This window comes from Lithobates pipiens, unplaced genomic scaffold (genome assembly GCF_037356315.1).
Source record: "Lithobates pipiens isolate NorthernLeopardFrog02 unplaced genomic scaffold, aLitPip1_a1.2 Scaffold_13, whole genome shotgun sequence".
Taxonomy (NCBI): domain Eukaryota; kingdom Metazoa; phylum Chordata; class Amphibia; order Anura; family Ranidae; genus Lithobates; species Lithobates pipiens.
Window position 1 is genome coordinate 481,125,106 of NW_027507718.1, and position 6,311 is coordinate 481,131,416.

The window sequence follows — 6,311 nt, forward strand, 5'->3', positions numbered from 1 at the left end:
TGGTTTCAGGTCTGGTCCATAGACAAGCCCAGTGCCATGTAAGAGGACTGCATTATGGTAGCCCAAACCTCCCAGAGATTGTGTCCATGGAACCTATCTGACCACTCAACTGCCCAAACTGCAGTCTCCAGATCACCACTTACTCATTATCCAAGTCAGCTGCTAGATACACTTCCAGATATAGACTGTGCTCCTCTCTTCTAAAAGACCCATGACATTCCCTGCAGTAATGTCACTGTTCCCTATATGCTTGCATCCACTGTCATTAATATAGCAGACTTCTAGATTGTTTTGGTCTATTCTGTGTTTCACTGACTGCAGGATTGACTGCTTCTCCCTGTCTGTCTGGATTGGTTCTAGAATATAGTGGGCTGGGAGAGTAAAATTAGCAGGTGAATATTTATGCAACCCTCGCCAATCCTGTGTGAAAGGTGTGCAGATGGTGGCTGGGAGAGAGCATAAATACTCCAAGATCTGGAGCAGAGGGGTTCTTGTTCTAGACTAGGAGATCCTAGCCTACAGCTCTCGGGGGCAGACCTGCCATGTGTCAGCTGTTCATCAGGGTTCCAGCTAAGCCAGCTGGGGAGCCTATTCTACTGAAAGTTGCTGGAGCTGAATGAGGGATGTTCATCTGGGGATCACTGGAAAAGGTGTCTGGAAGATATTGGAAGGATATAGTAAGCACAAACTGGTGCAAGAGACCCCTGAGGCTGTGTGCTGCTGCTATCCCTCGGGTGCTAAAGTCAGCATTGTTCAAAGATGACATGGTGCTCGGTTTCCAGGGCAGCTCTGTCCACTAATTGCTTCTGCAAGGACACCTGCTCAGAATATTAGAAGGAAGATTAATGTCCTCACGTTGCTACTAAAGTTACTGAAGTAACCCACAATTACCCTACTCCTATCCAAGTTCAAGTTATGCAATATAGCATCAGAAAAGCCTACCCCTAGACAGTGATCTTGTTATGGGGGTACGGGGGTGCGGTCCAGACACGGATGACACCCGCCAGAGGGGTGACACCAGGCCCCGACAGACAACAGGTGGCATTGCACGGGCTGCCTGCTGTGGAGACACAAGGCCAGCACACCGCTTTTTCTTATGACAGAGGCAGCGCTGGAGATCAGTAGGGGGCCCTGTGAGAGGCAGATAATTTAAGCAGCAAGGAAGAACTCGAGAAACCAGGAGGAGGCTGACTATAAGGGAAGGGACCGGATAGGAGGAGCGATGAGGGGAATAAGTAGTGAGTAATCCTTCATCCTTACAATATGTGGCACTGTACACGGCTTGGTCTGTGACCCTAGTGAGGATGGCAGAGCCCCCTCTGTGCCTGGACAGGATGTGCAGGAAACATCTGAGGGGTAAGGAGTCAGGGGATGGTGATAAGGGGGAAAGGGGAGTCTCACTCTTCTCTCTCTCTCTCTCACACCCCGTCTCTCTCTCACCCCCTACCCCCCTCTCTCTCACCCCATCCCCCCTCTCTTTCACTCCCCCTCTTTCTCTCACCCCCTCTCCCTCGCCTCTCCCGCTCATCCCCCACTTTCCTCTCTCTCTCTCTCACCCCTTACTTCCTCACCCTCCCACCCCTCCCACTTCACCCCCCTCTTCCATTCCCCTATATCTCTCACCCCCACTCCCCTCTCTCTCTCACTCACCCCCACCCCCTCACTCTATGATGCCCTACTCCCCTCTCTCACCCCCTTTCTGTCACCCCCCACCATCCTCTCTCGCCACCCCTCTCTTTCCCCGCACCCCCTTCTCTGCCACCCCTCACTCACCCCCCCATTCTCTCTTACACCCATCTCCCTCTCTCATCCTCCATCTTTCTCTCTCTTAGCCCCCTCCTTCTCTCACCCCCTCTCTCTCGCCACTTCCTCAATCTCTCTCCTACTTTCCCATCTCCCCCATCTATCTCTCTTCCCACTCTCCCCCCTCCCCTTCTATCTCTATCTCTCCAACCCCTCTTTCCCTTTTAAGACGAATTCACACTTAAACAGCATGAAATCGCAGAACAGTCAGAGCAATTTGGCACTCCAGCTACTCTGCATTACAGGCTGCTAGGGGGCAGTGTGGTGCACAATTCATTTCATTCTCCACAATGTTGGGCAGCATGCTGTCACATTTCAGGTTCTCAGGAAAAAAAATGCATACTGTCAGTAGATTTTCCACGTTTTCTCAGTGTAAAAAAAAAGTTCTGGAGGGTTGGCAACACTGTTGGGGGGGGGGGGGGGGGGGTCTGGTGCTTCAGAGTCCACCACCTATAGGCTCCTGAGATGTAAATATGGCCCTGGAGAGAGCGAGACCGGGGTGGGGGACAAAGAAGAAGAGATAGAAAGAACAAATATGTTGGATGGAGAGAGAGAGAGAGGGGAGAGAAAGAAGAAGTGATAGAAAGAACAAGAAAGATGGATAGAAAGAGAGAGAAAAAGGGAAAGAAAGGAGAAAAGAAAGAAAACAGTAGGGTAAAAGTACATTGGGGGAAAAACTACTGAGGGGGGTTTACATTTTTGGGGTTGTATTCAAGATGTGCAAAGAGAGATCACACAAACACTTGTAGGTATAACATTTAATTGAATAATGACAGATACAGATAACAAATGTAATAATATTAGAAAAGATAACAAGAATACTTAACTAAAGATGCTGCTTCGCCACAGAGTCCCGTCTGATTTCCATATGGGATGGCACAGATGATAATAGATGCATGCATGGTAGCAAGCTTTGATACGAGACTGAATATTCCAAGTTATCGCTGTAGTATATACAGGACTTGAATGTAAGGAAATGGTCAACTCCCACTGCAAGCAACAATATGACCTTTTAAGGACTTGGTCAGTTTGCAATTACATTCCTTTGGTATGAAGTCAGCTAAGGTAACAAGGATAACCAGGACATTAGAGGCTTTCTTAGATATTGTGAGACAACTAGACAACTTTAATAAGTAAATATGAAACATGCAATTTTTCCATTAGGGTGCTACTATGGGAAAATACCCTAGGGACCTTATACTGAGGGCTCCTGCAGGAGTGAGCGCTGCAGTAACAAGGCTTTGCAGTGCCTTTTATGAACTTGAATAGTATTTAAAACAGTTCACACACATTTAGTTACATACCAGGGAATTGATCAAGCTCCCTGCACCATAAAACCAGTGCAGGGAACTGTTGGGAGTGGTGCGCACCACATTAACAAACAAAAAGATCTGTTTAGTTATTTTTTTTTCCTGTTTAGTTCTGAAATGAAAAGTGAAATAGAAACTGGTGTGGGTTCTGCAACTAATTAACAAAGAAATAGCGGCAAGTGCGGCAGTTTTTACTATAGAAGACTGCTTCAGATTCTCACCAGGTTGGACCTGGCATACTGACAGCTCACATTCCTCTCTGCCTGTGCTGTAGTTACACTGCACAAACATTTCCAGCCAACAATATACCTGGCTGTTAACCCTGGAAAAGGCAGAATTAACAATTTTCCTCTTCCGTCTCATTTAAGCAGGGGCGCAGTTGGGCATTGGGAACTTGAGCAACAGACTGCCGCTAAGCACTTCTGAATTGTATGTTATGTCTGGCTGAGACACGGCATCGAAGACAGGGGAGATCATTCTTAAATAACAGAGGGGCTTCCTCTCACCACTCTTTGTTAAATACCCCCATAGCTGTTCATTACAGTTTCACATGATTGGCAATAATAAGTCCCAAAGAGGATGGCATAACATCCAAATTATTAGCAGGATTATTCTTAAAGTATGTTAGCTGGATGAAGCTCTTATTCATTAGACACAAGCTTCTCTTGAAGGTAGACTTTGCAATTAATTGAAGGTATACCCCGAGTGTAAAAAACACACATGGTAATGCTACTAGTAAGATTTATTGCAGGACTCTGTGTCTATGTTACACTATATATTTCTTCTGAGTAAAAAGAGAATTTCCTGAGAAAAACACTCAAGATTTATTATCTGTGGATGTACTGTTGCATACTTCTGAGGGCCAGGATCCAGCTGAAATTTTCATCATGAGATGCAAGTTTTGTGTGATGGAATCTGCTTTCCCTTTTTATTTTTAGGTGTGTTACATCCACTACAGCTAGTAAATTGTATCTATGGATGTGCCATGGGACTGCAATCACAATCACGATTGCCCAAAGATTAGAAATACTCTCAGGTTTGGGTCTGATGCAGATGTTGCATATTCAATACACATTGTATCCTAAAATATTCACAGATAAAAAGCAGGGGTAAGCAAAATGGGAAGTTTTGCCTTACCAAAATTTCTGTGAAAAATCAGGACATTTTGGCTCCTTTCTCCTATCCCAGACCTGTTCCAAAAAACTGAACTCTCTTAGCTTGGAAGATGACGTTAAAGTTTGTGGATATAAGAACCATGTGCGTAGTCTGCATAGGAAAATTTGAGTGAAAGGATGCAAGCATTTACAAAATTTAGTAAAAAATGTGGCAAAAGCAAGGTTGATCATTTTGCTACAGAAACAGTTTTGTCATTTTTCTCATCTCTCTGGTGATTCAAAGTATCTAGGATGTTTTAAGTGCAAATGGATTTCTCAGATTTGAGCCACTACAGTAGATAGAAGTAGACCATGGTGGGGAGATGTGCCCTCATCTCTGGCGCAGTTGGCTTTTCATTACAGGGTTTACAGCACTTACAGTATATCCCCTGGTACAGTGGGCTTCTCATTATGAGGGTTACAACACTTCTAATCCCTGGTACAGTGGGCTTCTAATTATAAGGGTTACAACACATCTAACCCCTGGTACATTGGGCTTCTAATTATAAGGGTTACAACACTTCTAACCCCTGGTACAGCGGGCTTCTAATTATAAGGGTTACAACACTTCTAACCCCTGGTGCAGTGGGCTTCTCATTATAGGGGTTACAACACTTCTAATCCCTGGTACAGTGGGCTTCTAATTATAAGGGTTACAACACTTCTAACCCCTGGTACAGTGGGCTTCTAATTATAAAGGTTACAACACTTCTAACCCCTGGTGCAGTGGGCTTCTGATTATAGGGGTTACAACACTTCTAACTCTTTGTACAGTTGGCTTCTCATTAAAATGTTTACAACAATTCTCATCCCTAGTAAAGTTGGCTTTTCTAAACAAGATATTATACTCAAAAGCCTAAGTAAATAACTAAAATATTCAAATCTTTGCACAAAATACATCCTAGCTAATACATCTCGTTTGCTTAAACTTTGATTTTGAGCATATAGGGGGTGATCTGTGGCAGCTAAATGTTCATTGTGGTGCATGGGTCCACGTCACTGGATGAACTTGGTGAACTAATAGAGGGAGTTCACACTGAAGAATGGATAAGCTGGCTTTCCCTTGCTGATGAGATGTAAAGGTCCAGATGGGATCTGGACATTAAAACCTCAACAACCACAACAGTGTACACCTTTCTGTGAACTGTGGCATCATGTCCCAAATACATTGAGGATTTGCTTAGTACCAGTTGTACCTTTTCTAAAATTAACATGTAATTCACTCTACTCTTTGCTCTTGTCAGTATGTCCACTGGGAACAGCCTAATTGGCCCGTAGTCAAGATAGAAAGTGAAGGAAAATCTTCCCATTAGAACACAGATCTGAAATCAAAACCTGAGGGACCCAAAGGATCTTGTACATGTGTTTTTAATCTTTTTTTAAAATGATAGTTCTCCCAGTGGGTTGCCCAGCATGTCCCCATAACACCTTCACCAGAATGCTGAAATCACCATCTTTAACAGTTCTGTTGTATATCAGTATGACTTAAGAATATGTTAATAGCTTGGTTACATTTCACATCTTGGTAGTTAGGAACAAAACAGCTGAATATTTGATCATAATTAGATTTTTTTTTTTAATGTGAAAACAGTAAATTATAAATACAGAATCTAGCTACATCCAGTGAGCTTTATGCTGTTGTTTTTATGGGTGTCATTTCTGTAACCTAAGAACAGGAAGCCGAGGCTACAATTTTCACCAGAATTGGACAATAGAAGATTGGAAAAATATGGCCTGGCCTGAGCAATTTTGATGGCAGGGTCAGAATTTGGCGTAAACAACATGAAAGCATGGATCCATCCTGCTTTGTATCAACAGTTCAGGCTGGTGGTATTGGTGTAATGGTGTGTGGGATATTTTCTTGTCACACTTTGGACTCCTTAGTACCAATTGAGCATTGTTTAAACGCCATGGCCCATCTGAGTAGTGTTGCTATGTCCATCCATTTATGACTACAGTGTACCCATCTTCTGATGGCTACTTCCAGCAGGATAATGCACCATGTCACAAAGCTCCAATGGGTTCACTGTACTCCAATGGCTTC